The sequence below is a fragment of the Macaca thibetana genome, chromosome 17 (genome assembly GCF_024542745.1).
Source record: "Macaca thibetana thibetana isolate TM-01 chromosome 17, ASM2454274v1, whole genome shotgun sequence".
NCBI lineage: Eukaryota > Metazoa > Chordata > Mammalia > Primates > Cercopithecidae > Macaca > Macaca thibetana.
In genome coordinates, this window is record NC_065594.1 from 64,805,366 (window position 1) to 64,828,628 (window position 23,263).

The following is a 23,263-nucleotide window of genomic DNA, read 5'->3' on the forward strand; positions in this document are numbered from 1 at the left end:
GTTAAACAATTCCCAGTTCTGCCTTTTTTCCGTCTTTTTTTACCCATCCATCAGCAGAGGACAGATCTGGGCTGCAGCATCATCATCAGGTTCAGGGCCTGCAATGTGAAACCTTTTTCTTCGTCTCAGTACCAGAAAATTTTGCCCTAGCCCCTACTGTGCATCACCAAGGCAGCTCCTCTGCATTTTCAACAGTGACTTTCAGCAATGACTTTCACAGTGTTCCTATCAACCACCACGACCGGTCTCTTCTCTGAGATCCCGGCCATGCCTATGCAGCCTTATTTTAGTAGTATCAGACTGCCATGCAAATTCGCAAAATTTTTCCTGAACGCTTTTTTTTTCCCCTTTCTCTTCACTCTTTAAAATTTTTATTTTATTATGGTAAGATATAAACACCATAAAATTTATTATTTTAAGTATTTTAAGTGTACAGTTCAGCAGCATTAAGTACATTCACACTGTTGTGCGACTATCACCACCATATGTTTCCAGAACTTTTCATCATCCTAAATTGAAACTCTGTACCCATTAAGCAATAAGTCCACGTTCGTCTTTCTCTGAGACTCTGGTCACAGCTGTTCTCCTTTGTTTTTTTCTTTCTGACTTTTATTTTAGTTTCACGGGGCACAAGTGCAAGTTTGTTTCATGGATAAATTGTGTGTCACAAGGGTTTGGTGTACAAACTGTTTCATCACTCTGGTAATGAGCATAGTGCCCAATAGGTAGTTTTCTGATCCTCACCCTCTTCCCACCCTTTTCCTAAATGAATTAACGCTGGAACAGAAAACAAAATACCACACGTTCTCATTACAAGTGAGAGCCAAACACTGAGCACACATGGGCACAAAGACCTGAACCCTTTTATATACAAATTCCTCCCTTCATTTTTCAGAACTAGAGCTACCTTTTTTTTTTTTTTTTTTTTTTTTTCAGTCAGTTTTCCAGGCTGGAGTTCGTACTGGAACCCTTGGCCGCAAAAAATCCTCTCACCTACCAAAGCGGTGAAGTTATAGGCACGAGCCACCATGCCCTTATTCTGTTTGTTCTGGTCGTATCTCAAGTCTCCCAGTTACTTTACCTGCGTCTCTTTGCTTTTCCAGCTTGTGCGAGTAAAAAATCATTGTATTGAATCTCTTCTGTCTGAAGTAACTAGACTGAATGTTTTGATTTTTCCTGACTTGACTCAGAGCTAGAAATTGACAGACCTTTTATTTTATTTATTTATTTACTTTTGAGACGGAGTCTCTCTCTGTCGCCAGGCTGGAGTGCATTGGCGCAATCTGGGCTCACTGCAACCTCCGCCTCTCGGGTTCAAGCAATTCTCCTGCTTCAGCCTCCCGAGTAGCTGGGACTACAGGTGCATGCCACCACGCCTAGCTAATTTTTGTATTTTTAGTAGAGACGGGGTTTCACCATGTTGGCCAGGATGGTCTTGATCTCTTGACCTCGTGATCCGTCAGCCTTGGCCTCACAAAGTAGTGGGATTACAGGCATGAGCCACCATGCTCAGCAGACAGACCATTTTAATGGTAACAGTTATTTGAAAATATTATTTTGTTAAGACAACATTTTTAAAAGGTGGGGTAAATAGAACAATAAATACTTAATCATCTAAAATGACACGAGTAAATCAAAGTTGTATTTACTTGGTATGCATCAGATAAGTGACATCTAAGATATATACTCTGATATTTCAAGTTTCCTCAGTATAGACCCATGTTCACAGATAACATCAATTTCACAATTAATATCCCTTTCTAATATCTCTTATTATCAAGCAACTAATTTTATAAATGTAAATTCTTTTATTTTTTATGTTAATTGCCAGAGTCTCTGGCACTCAGCAAAGGTTAAGATTACAGAAACACATTTAGAAAACACTTCTGAAATAGAGAGTTTTTCATGAAAATGCTAGCTAATCACCTCAAAAGTGTGGGTTTCTGCTTAGTATCACTGATCATCCAAATACATGGATATTCAATATGTTTAAGTACATTAAAGGCAATATATTTGCCAGAGTACAAACATATTATTTAATATTATCTGAAATGGTTCACTACATGAAGTTTTAATGAAACTTTTCATGAAAATCGTGAAAGGGAATTTAGTAATATTAACTTAAATTACTTTGATTTATATGAATTTGCTTGATTTGGCAGGTTTTTAGATGCCGATTGTAAACTTTAGATGTATTTTAAACAAAATTAACATACTAAATGTTAACTCAAATAAATGATGTTTTTGATATGCTGATAAAGATGTGGGTAATAAACACAAGTGAAACTTTTGTTGAAATGAAAATTATTAAAACTTTTTAAAAGAAATTTTGAATTAATCTATTATAATTTTAGTATGTGTGTCACTTAAATCCAGAAACATCAATTTTAGAAAACTTTCAGATTTTAAAACACCTGTATGTTAGAATATATGTTCAAGTATATTATTATTTATTGCAATATACTTTTTAACTCACAACCAGAAACACAGTGTCTATCAACATGTCTATAAATGAGGTGTGACTGAAAATGTGTGGTACACCATTTCCATCTCTGATAATAAGTAACTATTTTGATAGTTTTCAATGTCTGTCCATCTTCTATCTAAAAGTTCTAAATTTCTGATTCAACAAAAAAGATATTATTAATATTCATATTTGTAAACCTTAGTACTGTTTGTTGAGGAAAAATAAATTGATATAATAATTTGGAAAACCAAAAATATTTTATACTTTTAAAAATAAACATCAAAAAGCAGCTTATTTAAGTAGGAGACTTTATTACTAAAGTTATGAAATTATACTTAAAATAGATTAAATAACATTTGATCTTATTTTTCTAGAATATTTCTACTTTGTATTAATAAAAAATGAACCACTTGATCATTCTGGAAGGTGTAAATTTTTTCTGAAAATTGAAACAATCCTATGTGGTCAGGAGAAAGTGTGCCTATGTTATCGTTCTTCAGGGAATGAAATCAGATTTGAAGAAGACCAGTTTTCTATAGGTACCACTAAACCTCATTCTTCTCGTGTAAAGAAACTGAAATTGGGTTTGCTATGGTACAGGATGTATCAAGAAAACCTTTTATCTGCACCAGTTTATGTGTCACAGACTCTATCACTCTCATATAATGACAGAAAATCATTGAAACAAAAATGCTTACTATCCTGCAATAGCAATAAAAAACACATTTACCCTGAACCAATACATCCATTATCTTGTAACATCAGGGATGTAAAAGAGAGATAAATTGAGACTGCAAGACTCTTTAGTGTAACTTAGTGTTTCAGTATTTTCCATTGTTGTAATGTCAGTCAGATTAGGAAGAAGACAAAAATGGAATTTTAACCTAATTATTCATCATTCCAATGTTGTTTTTCAAAATTTTCCATGTAAAACCAAATAAAAAGTTATGTGACATGACATAAGCCACAAGGCTTGGCATGGATTATAATCAAAATTGGATTTTTAAAAAAATCCTTCAATTTAAAGAGAAAATACAAATATTTATATAAAAACTATTGTTGGCTGGGCACCATGGCTCATGCCTATAATCCCAGCACTTTGGGAGGCTGAGGCAGACAGATCACGAGGTCAAGAAATTGAGACCATCCTGGCGAACATGGTGAAACCCCATCTCTGCTAACAGTACCAAAAAAATTTAGCTAGGCGTGGTCACGTGCACCTGTAGTCTCAGTTACTCACGGGGCTGAGGCAGGAGAATCGCTTGAACCCTGGAGGTGGAGGTTGCAGTGAGCCAAGATCACACTATTGCACTGCAGCTTGGTGACACAGCAAGACTCTGTCTAAAAAACAAAACAAAACAAAACAAAAAAACTATTGTTGTTATAATACATATAGATAACGGTTGTATAAGCATGAATGCAATCTTTTTAATCATTTTAAATTAATATTCCTATATTGTTAAATTCCCATATTGTTCCCATATTGTTAAATTTTAAGTTAAAACATTTCCATTTAAATAAACCAAGAATGACTGAAGTTGGTTTAGGTCACAGTGACCAGATCCTGCTTTGGATTTAGCAGTAGCTGTGGTCTTGGAAAATTGAATATCTGAAATATGAACTATGACAACCCCTAAAATGGGATGTGATTAATAATAAAATTGCTGAATTGTTTTTCGTAATAACTAATCAGCATAGCAATGTTTATTTATGTATATGACATGTAATTTAGATTGATTGTCAATATTTTTATTTCACTCTAAAATACAAATTTAAATTTTATATTTGACTAGGAACAAATGAAGCTTCTTATATTTAATATTTTCAAATACTATAAGCAAATAGACAAAATATATGTCTATTATTTAGCACCTTATTTGTTCTGTACTCTGAGCTCTGAAGTACTTTTTTTTTTTTTTTTTTTTTTTTTTTTGAGACAGAGTCTAGCTCTGTCGCCCAGGCTGGAGTGCAGTGGCACAATCTCAGCTCACTGCAAGCTCCGCCTCCTGGGTTCATGCCACTCTCCTGCCTCAGCCTCCCAAGTATCTGGGACTACAGGTGCCCGCCACCACGCCCGGCTAATTTTTTGTACTTTTAGTAGAGACCGAGTTTCACCGTGTTAGCCAGGATGGTCTCGATCTCGTGACCTCGTGATCCGACCACCTAGGCATCCCAAAGTGCTGGGATTACAGGTGTGAGCCACTACCTCTGAGTTACATTTTTTAAGGAAAAAATATAAAACTATTTTAATTGTTAAAATTACTAATTTTGAACAGTACAATTGTTAGCTGCAAAATACAATTTCGACTGCACACCATTGTTAACTCCTTCTAGATTTTGTTGCCAATTAGAGACTAAAATAATATAGTTTCCTTAAAAGTACCATATGTGTCTATACACAAAAATGAAAAAGAAAAATAACATGTAAAATGCTAAATTCCCAAGAAAATTGGTTAAGTGAGGCTTAGAATGTTTTTTGAAAATGATGAAGTTTATATCATTAACTTTAAACATAATAGAGGTTATGTTTTTCAGAACATCTGTTTTCAAATGTTTTAAAAATCCCTGGGATGTGGTTATTAATAAATACTTTGGATATTTGTATTTCTTTCATTGTCTGTTGAATTGTTAGTTTAAAAGTATGTGGCCAAATACTGCAACAGTATCCAGCTGAAGATTCTAATATCAGTCACAATAGAATGTTAATAAACTGCAAACATTGTTATTTGGTACATGGTTACATCAAAAGGTATATTCAAAGTTACAGGTGTACATGGAGCATTTAAATAGTAATGACTATAGCAAATAATCATAATATGTAACTGATGTATGCAAAAAAAATTTATTAAGTTTTTCTTTCAGCCATAATCTATGTAGAGTCCCCTCCAGGGTAAACCAGCTTCTATTCAGAAAGTTAAATTGTCAATTATCATATGCACTCCTCTGTAATAATCCTACTTAGTTTCTTAGTGGTTGTACAACTAGCCTCAGAGCTGTCATCTTACCAGTCGACAAGAAATATTGTGATATTTTAACGTTCTATGAGTGCAACATTGCCGAAAACATAGGGAAGACAAAGGTTGTTGAATGGCAATTGCAATTCCAAACCAGACAGTCTTTTCCCTTCTGCTCCATTAAAATGCTCAATATTCTTTAATGAAGGCTGTAATAAAATGTTGGAAATGCCTCCAGGAAAGCATTCAGTACTCTATGACAATTTTGCTTTACATTACACTTACTTTTTTTTAAACGGCTTAAATGTCTCTCATTTTAAAAATGGTTTCCATTCATTTTTCAAGAAATTTACCTTAGGTGAAAAGTTTAAGCCTATATATTTTCCTAATATAATGTGAATATAAAACATGCTTACCTACTTGTCTATTTGGAACAGAACACCTACAAAAGATTATGATAAAATATTTGGCAATTATAGATTAGATCACAGGAATAGGCATTCAAGGGCAACTAATTTACATAGTCAACTGAAATCATGCACTTTTTAGAATTTTACATATTACTGAAACTTATGTACAGTTACAAACTATCATTTATAAACAACAACATAATGGTCATGATGATGATGATTGTAGTATCCTGCTGCTGATGAAGAACTGAATGTCTTCACATGTCAGAAGACTCTGCATTAAGCACTGAATTGAAATGTAATTCACTTGGTTCTGTTGGAGTTCATAGTATGAGCGAGACACTGGACAATCCCTTCCCACTCCAACATTTAGTTTTTAAGATAACTTTATAAACACATGTTATTTTAATTATGGATATGTATCTAGTATCATTTTAATATCCATATATTTATATCTATATAACCCTAATGACTAAGTTTTTAATATTAATTAAATTAATATTTACTTGGTATATTCATACTTGCATACATATGTACATAGTATCAAAACTAAATCTTAATATCCGTATTAAAACAAAGATTGATGGAATACTTCTGAATATTTAAAATATAATTATTATATCATAATTATTGGATTGATCAGAATAATAGTTACCCGGAGGTGCCCAAATGGACAAGTGGATTCTAAAATTAAAGTTTTTTCTTTAAATGCTGCAAGAAATCGATTTTTACTTAAAAATAAATCACTTTTAAAATATGTTCCAAACGAAAATTTATCTCAAATAATTTTTAACAGTAGCTAAATAATGCTGTTTACTTTTATGTTTATGTTCTCTACATACCCTCTATTTTCGTTTTATGAAATATATAACTATTCTTTGTGTATAAGAAAATAAGTCAATGTTTGTTTATGTAATTTCTATAAACAAAGCACTTATTATTTATTTTATCACATGTATACAGCAAAATACCAACAAAATACCAAGGAACCAATTACCACACATGTTATTCCTGACATACAATGTAGTTAGATATTAGCATGTATGTAATTACGCACAGACCGTACACACACATATTTATAAATTTTAAAAGCTTTGGACTTCATGCAATTGCGGAAAGGAGTTAGTCTCAGGTGTAGTGTTACTGTCTTTGTGTCTAATGTTAGAGCTTGAAGTCCATAAGACATCAAGGAAAGAGATAAATGGAAGTAAGTTAGGGGAAAACAAGAAGCTGAAACCCACAAGCAGGAGCTAGTGCCCACTGGGACAGACTAAAATCTTTGTCAACTTTTTCTGTTCTTGATCTTGGTAAGGTGGATGTTTAGCAGAAGCCAGATATCTTTATTTTTATTTTTTAAATTTTTTATTATACTTTAAGTTCTGGGATACATGTGCAGAACGTGTAGGTTTGTTACATAGGTATACACGTGCCATGATGGTTTGCTGCACCCATCAACCTGCCGTCTACATTAGGTATTCCTCCTAATGCTCTCCCTCCCCTAGCCCCCAACCCCCAGGCAGGCTCCGATATGTGATATTCCCCTCCCTGTGTTCATGTGTTCTCATTGTTTAATCCTCACTTATGAGTGAGAACATGTGGTGTTTGGTTTTCTGGTCCTGTGTTAGTTTGCTGAGAATGATGGTTTCCAGCTTCACCCATGTCCCTGCAAAGGACATGAACTCATCTTTTTTTATGGCTGCATAGTATTCCATGGTGTATATTTGCCACATTTTCTTTATCCAGTCTATCATTAATGCGCGTTTGGGTTGGCTTCAAGTCTTTGCTATTGTCAGTAGTGCTCCAATAAACATATGTCTGCATGAGTCTTTACAGTAGAATGATTTATAATCCTCTGGATATATACCCAGTAATGGGATTGCTGGGTCAAATGATATTTCTTGCTCTAGATCCTTGAGGAATCTGTCTTCCACAATGGTTGAACTAATTTACACTCCCACCAACAGTGTAAAAGCATTCCTATTTCTCCACATCCTCTCCAGCATCTGTTGTTTCCTGACTTTTTAATGATTGCCATTCTAACTGGCATGAGATGGTATCGCATTGTGGTTTCAATTTGCATTTCTCAAATGACCACTGTGATGAGCTTTTTTTCATATGTTTGTCGGCCACATAAATGTTTTCTTTTGAGAAGTGTCTGTTCATATCCTTCTCCCACTTTTTGATGTTTTCTTTTTTTTTTTCTTATAAATTTGTTTAAGTTCCTTGTAGATTCCGGATATTAGCCGTTTGTCAGATGGATAGATTGCCAAAATTTTCTCCCATTCTGTAGGCTGCCTCTTCACTCTGATGATAGTTTCTTTTGCTGTGCAGAAGCTCTTTAGTTTAATTAGATCTCATTTGTCAATTTTGGCTGATACTGTCTCACAAGTCGCTGTTGTTCTTTTTCATTTTGTTTTCAATCTTTTTTTTTATTTTTCATTTTTATTTTTATTTTATTTTTTTGAGATGGAGTTTCGCTCTGTCGCCCAGGCTAGAGTGCAGTGGCACAATTTCAGCTCACTACAAACTCCATCTCCCAGTTCATGCCATTCTCCTGCCTCAGCCTCCCCAATAGCTGGGACTACAGGCGCCCGCCACCACACCCCACTAATTTATTTTTGTATTTTTGGTAGAGACCGGGTTTCACTGTGTTAGCCAGGATGATCTCGATCTCCTGACCTGGTGATCCGCCTGCCTCGGCCTGCCAATGTGCTGGGATTACAGGCGTGAGTCACCGCGCCCGGCCCCTGTTTTCAGTCTTATATATGTGTTTTATTTTCAAGTTTTAACTTTTTTTTCTTCTGTAAATTCTACTGTTATTCTTTTCATCTATTGTTTCCTTTTTTATTTCATCTCCAAAATTTCTACTTGCCTTGTTTTCCATACATTATGTTCTGTTTCGTTGCTTGTTTTCAGACAGAGTATTCCTCTGTTTGCCCAGGTTTGAGTGCAGTGGCAAGATCTTTGCTCAACGCAACCTCTGTCTCCCGATCTCAAGTCCCAAGTAGCTGGGACTACAGGTGCGAGGCGCCATGCCCAGCTAATTTTTGTATTTGTGATAGAGATGGATTTTGGCCATGTTGCCCAGGCTGAGCTCAAGTAATCTATCTGCCTCGGCTTCACTAAGTGCTAGGATTACAGGTGTAAGCCACTGCTCCTAGTCGATGATCATTTTTGAACATGCCTTCTGATCATATCAAACAGATATTTATGATATCTGTTTTTATATCTTTGTCTTCTAGTTCCATTATTACTGTCACTTTTTTGTTTTCTAGTTATTGTTGTTTTATTTTCCTGATTATAGTTTACATCATACTTTTATTTTTTGAGCTTGGAAATGTTATATGAAATGCTAGGAGGTGTTAATGTGATATTGTCAGATGCTAAATTTCATTGTGTTCCCTTAAATAATATTGGACATTTCATAATACACAGTTAGGTTACCTAAATGATGGGTTTTTCTTCCACAACACTTTTAAGCTTCATTACAGAGGATACAGAGCAATGTTAGGGGTAATTTAGTCCCACTAAAACTTAGATACATCTGAGGACCTCACCTCAACAGTGTGCCATTACAAGGTCTCTCTGGGTTGATAAAAGACAAGTCTCTTACCAACTCTGCGAAATCTCTAGGAATTATTTTACTTACTATTTTCCATTGGTTTTGTGCCTGGTCGCAGATGGCTTCCTTTCACACATGTACAGATTAGTGCTCAGCCAAACACCCGGGGCCCTTCTGAATTCCATGAAGTTCTTTCTGATTTTGTATCCCACTCCTCTCCGTCCACCTTAGCCGCCTGATGCCTATCTCTTCTACTAAGTGACACTGTCGGGAATTTCCTGGTAATGGAGAAAGCTGCTTCCTGGAGCTAAACCTGAATAATTACAGAGATCATTACATTTGTTTTCCCCTCTCTTATGGATTGTTATCATGTGATATCGGGTGTTCAATATGTGGCAAACATTAAATGCCCTTTTACCATTTTATAGACATTTAAGGCAGGAGGTTAAATCTTCTCCTTTATATTACAAATGGCTAGAAGTGGAAATCAAGATAGTATTAGGGATCTATTTATTTTCTAATTGTATCTTTCAATTTTTTAGCTATAGTGCCTACAATTTTTACTGGATTAAAATCCTATCAACATAGGAAATGCAATTTTTTGCACCTGATACTCTTAGTGAGCTGAAGCAGCCTTTTAATAATGAATGCACTCTTTTAAAAATGTATTTAAATGAGAATCAACATTTTCTAAAATCTTACTAAATAAAAATTGTTATTTTTACTAATTATCAATTTGAGAGATCAATGTGTTTTTAAAATTGGGATCACTTCTCTTTGAATCTCTATAAATTTTCACAAATATTTAAAAATGACTTAGGCCAATCTCATCTGCAATTATATTCATTATTTAGTAAGAATATTTTCTGCAATAGAAGAATCTCTTATGTAGCAGTCATGCATTCTCATCTTGCTACCTCTCTTGAAATTGAATTATTTCATAATATGACATGTTCCATAATATCCAGATCAATAATTACTCTTCTTCACAGCAGGGACAAAATCAACATACATGATTCATAATTCCCTATCTTCAATGTTGTATATTGATATGATATCTTTTTCCAAAGAAAATATCTTTTTATTTAAAAAATACAGTACATTGTTTTAAAGTATATTTTAAGTTTAATTTAAATATTATACTTTAGGTACAGAGAGTTTAATCTTACTCTTTAATTCACAGCATATTATATCCATACATTCATGTAAAGCCCTTTGTGATTTTTTTATTCAATTTTCATTCCCATCAGTTTTCCTTTCATCCCTCTAGCACTATCATGGACACTTTAATGTCTTTAACAAAGGTTCTTAAATATTCATCTGCAAAATACATATGAACTTTTTGCTTAATCATCTTATTTTTGCGTAATATTAACTTTCTAAGAGCTTATTATCTTTCCAACAATGCTCTTTTCGAATTGCTTATACTCAAAGCTATACTTTGATAATCTATGATTATAATTATTTATATTTTGAAGGATGAAATTGGTTATGAAACTTGGTATTTAATTTGCATTCTGCAATTACAGTGATTTTGAACGTTTTGGACCATCTCCTGATGTGGCTGCAGCCTTTGATAGTTCATCTTTTGTGATTTGAAAAAATGTATATCGAAATATACTGTATATACGTTTCCTATTTAATCCCTGATTCATCCAATTTGATTTCTTATATTCAAATTGGTAAGCATGGTTGATTTTAGACTTAGAGAATATCTTATTTGGGCTCCTCTTTGTATGTTTTCTTTTATCATTTGCCTATTTTATTGAACTGAAATGCTTTATTATGACTTAATTATATGCCCTATGTTTTATTTTCCATTTGATTATTGAACAAGTTTTTCTTCATACACAGGTCACAATTATATTTCCCTACATGATAATCTATTAGATTTACAATTCTAATTTTTATATTTCAGTTCTTATTACATTTAATGAATACATTTTAATATGGTATAATGACAGATTTCAGTTTTATATTTAAAACGTTTAGAGTTTTTTTTTATTGATCTTAACAATTTTTTTTTCAAAACTGTCATTGAAATCACCATCACTGGATGTGAAACTTCCATTTAGTGCCACTGTCCACATTATTACTATAATCACTTTTTGCAGTCTGGGATTTTTGAAAGTTTTCTTTTTTAATCACATATACACCCAAACATGTGAAATTTCCTGATCTTTTCACAGTGATTTCTAATATATTCAATTAGAAATGATCACTGTCTCCTGGCCAGGCATGGTGGCTCACGCCTGTAATGCCAGCACTTTGGGAGGCCGAAGCGGGTGGATCACGAGGTCAGGAGATCGAGACCATCCTGGCTAACATGGTGAAACCCTGTCTCTACTAAAAATACAAAAAATTAGCCAGGCATGGTGGCGGGCGCCTGTAGTCCCAGCTACTCTGGAGGCTGAGGCAGGAGAATGGCATGAACCCGGGAAGCGAAGCTTGCAGTGAGCTGAGATCACGTCACTGCACTCCAGCCTGGGCAACAGAGTGAGACTCTGTCACAAAAAAAAAAAAGAAAAAAAAAAAGATCACTGTCCACTGTCTCCTAAGCTTTCAGTAATTTTTATTTCACTAATTTTTTTTCACCAACTATGTATTAATTGCCTAGTACATGAATATGTTATAAGTACAGAATTGTAGGAAGAGGAAACTTTGTTCCTACCTGAGACTTACAGTATAGTGAGGATCCTAGCCATTAACTTTTAAAATCACTTTTTTAACATTTAAAAATCACAAAACTATCTATACTTTAACGATCTGTATAATTTTATTTGTTAAGCTTTTTATAAAAAATGATGTTTATGAATGAAAATTTAGAAGTGCTACAGCAAAGCACATAAAATTGGGCTACCTTAGACAGAGAGGCAAATTAGGGACTTCCAAGATTATAGGACAGTTAATGTGCTATATAACTATGCAACAAAATAATTATTAGAATGATGTCATACTATTTTATTTAACTTGGTATTTTGTTTCATGGAGAATGAAGAAACAGACAAAGTAGTATATGATATCTATATTTATTCACATATTAATTTATGTAACTGTTTTAGTTGCTAAATAATTTTAACACCCTCTCTTATCTGAGATGGAAAAAAGTGATGATACGTAGAAATATTTGAGAAAATAAAGTCGCTAAAGTGACACCTTCTCTCCTTGAAAAGGAGGATGGGATGATGAGCCACTTACTTTCCAGATCTTACCATCAGGGCCTCCTCCCATGTGGTGCTATCCCACTGCATATCTACATAATACATGGCCTGTTCTCTGATCCAGAGACATCATCCATTCTGTCAGAATTTCTGTCTATGATTAACAAACATGTTAATTTACCATAATTCACTTATATTGAGGAACAAAACTTTTTCTTAGATATACTTGACTTTATATATGTTGTGTCTTTGTTTGCTGTTCCTAAAATTATCTGTTACATATCTAAATAATATTTATTTATATAAGTGACTTTGGATCATGAACCTTCAAGATCTGAGGTCTTTGCTCTATTTGTCCTACTCTTTGAAAGTATGCCAACAATTTTATTTCAATTCTGTCTATCCTGTCTTTGGCTTAGTTTTTCTTCAAAACTACTGTTCTTGTTGTTTCCAATTTTTATACCATCTTTTTAGATTTGAAAATGTTCAGCTTTCTTGTTTAATTGGTTTCATCCATTTGGTGATCGGTGGTGTGCTATTGTGTTCATTTCATCACTTTCATTTTTATTTCCTCTTTACATGTCTTCTAACTCTTTTTCCCATATGAATTTATTCCAACTCACTTGATATTCTCCATACCTAGGCTCATGATCCCTTCCGATAGTTGTAAGAAGAGACACTATATTAACTCTAAAATATGTTAATCATATGAGTGAGGGAGGTGTGTATATTTAGGATTGCAAATGAGCCCCTTCATTTCATGTAAATTTTACCTGCAGGGTACCTCCAAATTTCTACATCATATATCTTGTTCTTGTGTTTAGGTGCAGCTAGCCTCTAAATAATTCCCTATACCAAGGTAAAAGAGGGTTCAAAGGTGTGCAGTCAAGCCACCACCACCTTCTTGGGTACTCAATCTAGTAACAGTCTAACACCTCCTTAATATTACCCTACCTGTTGGCTCTACTGTTTTGTTGCCTCCTGATATGAAAGGATCCGGCAAGATCCCAGGATTATAGGATCTGGGCTAATGATATAATCTGGACCAGTAGGCATAATAATGAACTCATTTTTATTGATTCATAATGCTATCAAGAGAATTTTGAACACCCCTACTGGCTCAAAAATGGAAGCTGATGTTTGAGTAAAACCTAGGACAGATTTTCAGCTTTGAACTCACAATCATTTTGTTATATCTCTAATCTTAGGTTCTCACAGTCACAACATAAAGGACAGAAAGAGAAAATACAGATACTATTTTTTCTCCAAGACTGTTCTCAGCACTTCAGTCCTCTAGCCCTTTTCAGGTCCACACTTTCATTTCTCCCCAGCAATTGTGGCCCTCCTACTATCAGATTCTCAACTGTTTTTCACATGTTTCCAATCATTTTGACTTGATTTTCATCTAACTTTAAGCATTTTTTTTTTCTGAAATTTCTGGAGTTTTACTCAATAATTAAAATGATTAGTGTTTTCATGCCAACTATTTTATTCTACTAACATTTCAAATCTGAATCAACGAGAAAAGAACTCAAAACTTTTGCCTTTATAAGCTGATGCTAAGAGTTAAAATCACATAACAAAATTATAGATGTTCCACTTATAAAGTGGGAGCTAAACAGTGTATACACATGAAAATACAGAGTGGAATAACAGGCACTGGGGACTCAAAAAGGGAGGAGAGTGGGAGGGAAATGAGAGTTGAAAAATAACCTATTGGGTACAATGTTCCCTATTTGGGCAATGAGTTCACTAAAAGCCCAAACTCTTGCATTATACAATATATAACCTCTGTGACAAACTTGCACGTGTACCTCTGAATCTATAATTTAAAAAGATAATAAATGAATACAATTTTAAACATATCAATTTTGTGTCTGATGGACCATGGTGGGCTGAGAGTTGTTATGATGCTATGTCAGGCTTAAATGTTGTAAGACAGAAATTTCTCACATTTTTCTCATCTTTTGACTAAATTTGGAGCACTCAACTTTTTACACTTACTGTCAAGTTCACCCTATTGCCCTTTCTTGAATGTTGCATTTCACTCAGCATAAAGCTTTTACCAATCAAGTCACCTAGATTGATTCTTATTGAATATGTTTATATTCTCCACTTTATGGATATTTCCAAAAAGTCCTATACCAGCATTTTACTTCACTTTGTTCAGAATTTTGTTTCATTTTTCTCAATATCTTAGTCCCATTCATAATTTATGCTTGGATTTCCTTCTTGCTTCTCAGAATTGATAATTATAATACACTTCTATTCCATTCTATGTATTTCTAGTTTATTAGGCCGAAGTTAAACAAGGAGAACTGACCTACTTCATAGATTGGGTGGATCAGGAACAACGAAGAAATAGTTACTTATTTGAGTCTTGGAGCTAAAGGAACTTGAAAATCTAAATTAAGAGGCAGAATATAAGTTAAATTGGAACAATGAGAAATGAAGTTTATACTTCTATGAATAAAACAATTAAAATTCACAATGGATGTTACATGGAGCCATCAATGTGCTTCAGCTCTCAAAAATATATATACTCTTCATGCAATGTCTAGAGGAAGGAAGATAACGGTTCAGCTTTAGGCTGTTCGTATCTGTGGGATATACTGATAAAACTTATAAATCTCTGCCCAGTGTTTTCTATCAAGTCAAATGTGTCAAAGAGCGAAGATCACCAACTCTGCCAAAATGGGAAATAAAATGATGAAATGAGGATATTTAACCCAAGGAAGGCAAAAGTAATGTAAAATGTAATGCTTGTTTTCAAATAAATGAAACATTGCTTGATAATAAATTTGCTTCCTCAGAGGAGAAGATAATTAGTCTATAATATGTAACAATGGATATGAAAATGAACCTATAAAAATGTATAAAAATGAGTTTGGAAAGTAAACTACCAAAAAAAAAAAAAGGAACCAAATTAGGAATTCAATCCTACAAAATGGAATACCAAGAGATGACATATTTATTAATAGAAGTAAAACACAGAAACTTTCAATCATAGAATGGATCCATTGCATACATGTTATCTAAAACTAGGAAACAAAAAAATATAACTTTTTTGTGATGTAGCATAATTTTCAGTAGGTAAATATTTGAGCTTACCTAGTGAGGGTTTAGATTTAATCTGTGCCATCACACATACACACACACACACACACACACACACACACACACACATATATATATAATGGGGGTCATTATTATAGGAAAATAGGGTTAAAATCAATAATGTTCCCTCAATTATAGAAGTCAGAAAAGTGAATGGATTATCTTAGGATTATGAATTCTTTATTCCTTTATTCCATGTTGAGTGAAGGAGGAAAAGAAAATCTAGAGTTTCAGCAATACTTTGCTTCCAGTCTACATACACTAATTTTAGAACCAAGAGGAACAGTCTATGCTGGAGATTTAGTGAGTCCACTTCTTTGAAAAATACAGGTAAGAAAAAATGCGAAGAAGCTTAAAAATGTATTGATTCTAAACCCATTATTAAAATCGCCTCATAGAATTTCAACGAATTTGTTGATAGCCTATCATATGCAGCTAAAATGGTGATCAGATCATTCTACCATACTCATAGTTACTTCTCCAAATTAGTTTGAGCTTATGATTGACACTGTTATTCTTATTAACGAACCTGCTTCCTTCATGATGTAAAGAGCTACAAGCAGCCTACCAAGCCAGGTCTAAAATCCTTGAACTCATACACTCCAGTAATTTTAAATGCATTCCACTTTAGCTTTATATCCCATTGCCACATCGATATATTGTCATAATCCAGAAACACACAATCTCTGGAATCTTAAATTGCAATATTCTACTTGATCTAATATTACTACTTTTTCAATTCAATCTGTTAAGTTTGTTACCCCAATATGCTTAGTCTTCTAATGCTTTTAATGAATTATACTATCCATATAACCTAGCATAATGTAAACGAACAAATTAAAGAAAACCTAAGCACAAAAGTATATGGGAACATGAACATGCAAGCAAACAAGACTAACATGAAAGCTCAAGCATAAAAGAAGCACATATATATGGATATATGTATATATAGTCTTTCTATAGTATTTGTTACATATTTTATACATATCAATGTATTTTGTATATTTAAAATATATTAGTATATAATATATAAATAATATGTGTAAAATAAACATTTTACACATATTTCCTATTTTTCCTATTTTGGAAATAACCTCTTTACATCTACCTTATAATTGCTATTTTACATAGCACTTTCTATATTCTAAGCACTATTGTAGATCCAAAGGGAAAGAAACAATATTAGTTTAAAAAAAATGAAGAATTTCTTTTGCTTTGTTGCTCTTACAATCAATTGTGTGTGTTTTGGAGCAAGAAAAAGTATAAATTGCTTAAAATGCATTGATTGATAAATGATAATGGATACTATGCAAAAAATGACAAGGCAGTGCCATAGGGAGTGCTGATTGAAAGGGACTTTCAATTTTAAATGTGTTTTTCACAGTGATCTCACTAAGAAGGTAAAATGTGCACATCCACTCATATGTCATTCATTAGAGAAAAAAACTTGGCCTCACCTAACTTTACAGTAATCCTCTCCTATGCACAAAATTATGAGAGAAATGGACATTGGTAAATAAAAACACTTCCATATAAAGTAATTACTGCTGCAAATAAGATTACACACCTAGCTGAGAAATTACTGGAAATAAGAGCAGTTTAGAACCAGAAAGGGTGCTGCTTAAGATAGAAAATTGTAAATTAATAAGACTGGGGGAAAATGTATTTGAAATATACAGTGCTAACCACTAGATAAAATACAACTTGAAAAGATAAGAATCTCTGCAAGAATCTTTTCTGTAGGAAATAAAATTCAACTCAAAAAGGGGCAACACAATATCACTTATTGTAAATTGATTTTGACACAACCAAACTTCTCTACGTGATGCTTATATGTATGTGTGATTATCTGTTTTCTAGTTTTTTTCTCATATATCAGGAAGTTTTGTAGTTACAGAAGTTAGCAGAATCTCTGAAATGTAGCAGGCAATAAATAATGACTGTTGCTAAATTGAGAAGTAAATGGATGAACAAATTCACTTTAGTGGTACCAGTGAAATCAGGCTTCAAAAATATCATTCTTTTCATATTCCTGTTTGAAATGATGAAATAGCAAAAATTTGTTTCTTTTCAGTTGTGTGTATATGTGAGAGGAAGATAAAACACAAATTGTTTTAGTTTATTTTGTTTAGCCTTCAGTACTGGTAAAAAGAAATCTACTTATATATGTGCTATGTACATTTTAAATGGATTTTCAAATAGTAGGGTAGAGATTTTTGTCTTGAGCTCTTACTTTTTAAAGTATACTCAAACACTTTTGAGTCAGGCAGGGGTTAAAAGGTTTCATGTTTTAGTGTTTGATAGCACTGTAGGATAAATACAGTTAAAATCATTTATGTATATGTTCAAAAAGCTAGAAAATAGGATTTTTTACTATCCCCAACACAAAAAATGATAAATGTTTGAGGTGCTGAATTTGTTAATTACTCTGATTTGATTATTACACATTATATATATGTATTGAAATATCACTCTGTACCTAATAAGTATCTACAATTATTGCTATAAGTAAAAATAAAAGAGAGAAAAGGTTTTAAGATGAAGATATTTACCACAAATTTACTACTTTAAAAAAAACAGGTAAAGATTTTTGAAAAAACAAAAAAAAGATAACCGACTAGCTTTGACCAGTGAGCGGAAATTGCTCTGACCACCCAGTGACACAGACTGCAGTTGCTGAAACATTAACAATGAGAAAGGCAGCTGAGAAAATTATTAAAGTGGACAGTCACAAAATTCATTTCCAGTCCATTAGAACATGGCACATCCAGCTAGATTTTAACCGATGACTGAGATTCCCATAAACTATGAAAATTCTCTTTAGTTTAATTATAAGATTTCAACCGATGAAACAGGCTGATTTATTGCACATTTTTCAGCTGACACCAAAGGTCCATTGAAGGAGTAGTGAAAGCACAAGGAAGCCTGAGGCAGCTTGGCTTCTTTGGCTCCAGGCCAGTGCCCACCAACATGCCACTTGTTGTTACTGCAATGCAAATGCCTGCAATCCAGGCACTTACTGCATCTGAATTAATAGAGGAGAAAAACAACAACAACAAACACACACACGCACACTCACCAGACCAGCCGAATCGCCATTTAGAAAACAAATCTTGGTATGCTCAATGGCACTTTCAACTTCTAAATAAGAAATATAAATAGATTAACTCAGCAGTGCCAAAGAAAACACAGTGTATTAAAATCTACCTGGAGGATTTTGTGAAATGGTAATGACGTGAAAAAAATTCTGAAAGAATACATTGAATTTTTACTTCTCCCTTACCCAAGTAGCTTACATGATATTTAAAAAAATGTATTTCTCTTAATAAGATGCATTTTATAACTTAAGAATTATGCAAATGAAAATGGAATGATTTTAATCATTTCAAAAAATCTTGATTAGTATTTTCAAGGTAACCTAAAATAAGTAAATAAATAAATAACTACAATGAACTAGACTTAATTCTATATCTCAAATAAAAATTTGTAATTGTTTATTATTTTATAAATTTCTAATGATGTGTTCTGAGTTTTATGACTTCTGAACAAAAATAAACCTTTTAAATTTATAACTTTTATCTTCAACTCTTGATTAAATACACACACAAAAAAACTAAATTCTAAAAATAGTTCTATATTTCCAAAATTTGCAACAAAATATAACATGTATTATCAAAAACTACGCACATGCTGGAAAAGTTTCATTCTTCCCGTTATTGAGCATGTATAAATTGTATTTTTCTTTGTGTTGTTTGTATGCAGACACTGATAGAGACATTCACACTAATAAGAAAAATTTCCCAGTCATATTTTTATTGAAGGAAATGATAGTATGATGTTCCTGTGTCCACTTGAAGTGAAGAATGAATCTGTGAGTTGTTTTGGCCAAAGGAATGGTAGTTTAAGTGGCGAGAGACATTTCTGTGCAGTAGCATTAAGAATTACTGTACTGTTTATTCTGTGAGTGTGTTTTATTTTTCCCCACCTTGGTGGTTTTGGAAGCATAGCGAAGATGAAATGAGAATCAGTCAGTAAAACAAAATGTATCTGAGACAGGTCTCCATCAATTTTGAAGTGTATTTTGCAAAGGTTAAGGACATGCTTAAAAAACACATCTGTGCCTTTCTCCAAAGATAATTTTTGAAGACTTCAATATTTAAAGAGGAAAAACAGGCTGGAGGGGAAAGAGGGAGGGTACAGTCACATTACAAAATCCACGTGTTGTAAGAGAAAAGGAGCACATAGGGGAATAGTACATTAGGTATTCCTCTCATGCTCAGTGAGTCAGCACTTTACATGAGATAAAGTGAACACAGAGTAGCTACCTGTGAAGATATTTAACCTTTTATCTGTACCTGTCTGCTTAGGAACCAAAAGAAAGGCAGCTTCTTGCATGACTCAGTTTCAGCTTAATTTTTCCTTTTGGCATCTTGAATTGGGGCCCCACATTTCTATTTTCATTTTATATTTCACCTTCCTCTTGTTTTTGAAATCTTCCAGAGAAAGCATTTTAGAAGAAAATTAGTCTCTGGTCTTGGGTTTTTTCTCATCTCTCATTTGTAGGACAGTTTTTTCCTAGACAAACAGGTCCTACATGGTTGGGAAAGCTTGTTTTTAGCAGATTGTAAAGTCTCACATCCTACAAAGAAAAATTAGAGGGAGAAAGAGAGAAATAAACAGAAGAGAAAAAGAAGAAAACAACAAACAACAAAAAAGGGAAAAATCCTGGAAAACTGATATAAGCCATATTACTCTGAAGTTCATACATCAATAGGTATCAAAATTACTTATGTATACAAAAAGGTTACAGTTATTTTCTTCTGATGTTTAAGTTGTCTAGCTTTAGTGTTTCAAATCAGGAAAATGGAAAAAATGGAAAATGAGGAGAAATAATTAAAATATTATTGTGGAGATTTTGGCAAGGATAACTTTTAGAATTCAGTCCAAAATGTAAAATAATAATAATAATAGAAAATCACTGCACGAGGCTAGAATCAAATAATGAGTGCACTATAGTTCATTTAGAAACATTTTTTATCTTCAATTCCCCAATTTTATTAAAGATAAAATCACAATAGGGCTAATTTATTTTTAAAGTAAGTTTCAGTCTTCTTATTCTTGGCTTGATTATTTGTGTAAAGTGTGGCAAAAATAATCATTTGCTAATAGGCTTTCTCTCTCTCTTTCTCTCTCTTTCTCTCTTTTAATTGGCTTTGCTGGAAACATTTCCAATAAGAAATCTAAGAATACACATTTTTAAAAACCTCAAGCCCAGCTAAGCACTTATCTGTGCCTGCAGACACCTGTATGAATTGAATGTATTCTTCCCTTTTCAAAGTCCTAAGAAAATTTGAAATCCCTGGCCCTATCAGAAAGTGACATTCTTTACTTACCACAGGTCAGGACCCTGTAAATGACAAGCTATGGGGACAATATTTCCAAGGGACCTTTATTGGCCCTATAGGTAAGCCTCATTTTCTCAAGGTAATCTGAAAATATGTAATTCTAGTCAAAGCCTTGGTAAAATAATGAGTGACTCCAATTATGCCCTATTATAAAAGAAAACAGATTCTTATTGAATTTATGCAAATAACTATATTGCCATAAACTAATAATAATCACATATAGTTTCCAAATTTGGGAGATATTAGGTAAAGAGAAAAGAATTATGCTCTAAATTTTGCTCACTAGAGTATACTTTACTAAATTGTATAAAGCTATAAATAGTTTAAAAGAAAAAAGTATTTTCTTTATTGAAAAACAAAACAAAAGGAATCAGTAAATGTTTTAAACAAAAAGTCATAAAAGTTATTTTACTCTTCTGTTAGTTCAGTGTCTGCAATTGACTCCTGTTCTGCTCGATATTGGATCAAAAATCCTCATGAATACATCAGCTCTCCATGAGAGCCCTGGAAAATTTTCTGTCCATTCCAATGTTACAATCTCTAAAATTACCAGAAACTTATATTTAACAGTTCTCCTTAGACTTCTATAGCTGACTGTAAACTGCCTTATTAAGGGATTAAAGTAAAATGTCTTAGAACACCTATAGTTAAAGATACAATTGACAAGGAAATTTAGTTACTTCTGTGTCATACAACTATTTTACATAATAATAATAATTACTATTGATAACATATACTAAGACATATTAGAGTCACAGGAATCTCATATAATGTTGCAATAAATACTATTAACACATTTATATAACTATAGTCCAAAGATGGTTAAACATCATTTTATATTTGACAATGCTTCCTATATTATTTTATTACATCAAATAAGTCAAATATTTATTTGTAGACTTCAGGACACTGATTAATCCTTTTCCTCATCCCTTCCTCTCCCTCCCATCTGCCCTAAGAACAAAGAGCTTGTAAACCAAAGATTGGGCAGAGCCTGAGAGCTCTGGGCTGTGAGCAAGTCACCAGCTCTCCGGTCCCCTGGACCCACCTTTTAAACGGTTATTCTGTCTCTTTCTAACTCTTTTGTCTCCACCGGAATCAGGGTACCTGCTGGGTGGTGTGGGGCTGGTTTCCCCAACACCTGGCACCCAACATGGGGCTCCCCATAATCTCTACAAATATTCTGGTGAAGAAACACGAGTGTGGAAAGTGGAGGGCAACTGACAAAGGATGCATTTGTCAGTTTGGATGGTCCATCCATTTGGATGGTCTCATTGCAGAGTTGTGTTAAACCTCCTTTTATGTTGGCAGTGGGAAAAATTAATATCCTACCTGACTCTCAAACCGTATCATGCCTCAACTGTCATCTTTTTACCTGCATTAATTCTACCTTTAATAAAGATAACAGCATTTTACTGGTTAAGGCCCAAGAAGGAATTTGGATACCTATTTCCCTCAATAGACCTTGGGAGGCCTCTCCTTCCATGCATATTATCACTGAAGTACTAAAAAGAATACTTAATGGATCAAAGAGATTCATATTTACTTTAATAGCTGTGTTCATGGGCCTTATAGCTGTTACAGCTACTGCTGCTGCTGCTGGTGTTTCTTTGCACACTTCTATTCAAACTGCGGGCTTTGTGGATATTTGGCAGAAAAATTCTTCTAAGCTTTGGAATTCCCAAAGCAAAATAGATCAAAAATTGGCAAATCTAAAAATCTCTGTCAAACAATAATTTGGATGGGAGATTGGAGTATGAGCTTGGAGCATAGAATTCAAATGCAAGGTGATTGGATACTTCTGATTTTTGTGTTACTCCTAGCTCCTATAATGCCACTGACCACCATTGGGAGATGATTAGACATTACCTACAAGGAAAAGAAGATAATTTAACATTAGATATTGCAAAACTGAAAAAAACAAGTCTTTGAGACATCTCACCCATTGCCTGGAGCTGATATTCTTGCTGGAGCCGCTGATGGCCTTTCTAATATCAATCCTTTAAAGTGGATTAAAACGATAGGTGGATCAACAATTGCAAATTTTATTTTGATTTGTGTTTGTTTATGCTGTTTGTTTTTAGTCTACAGATGCGGACGGCGCCTTGGGAGAGAAGCCAGACACCGTGAACGAGCCATGAGAGCAATGGCGGTTATGAATCAAAAAATATTAATAAAGCCAAAAAA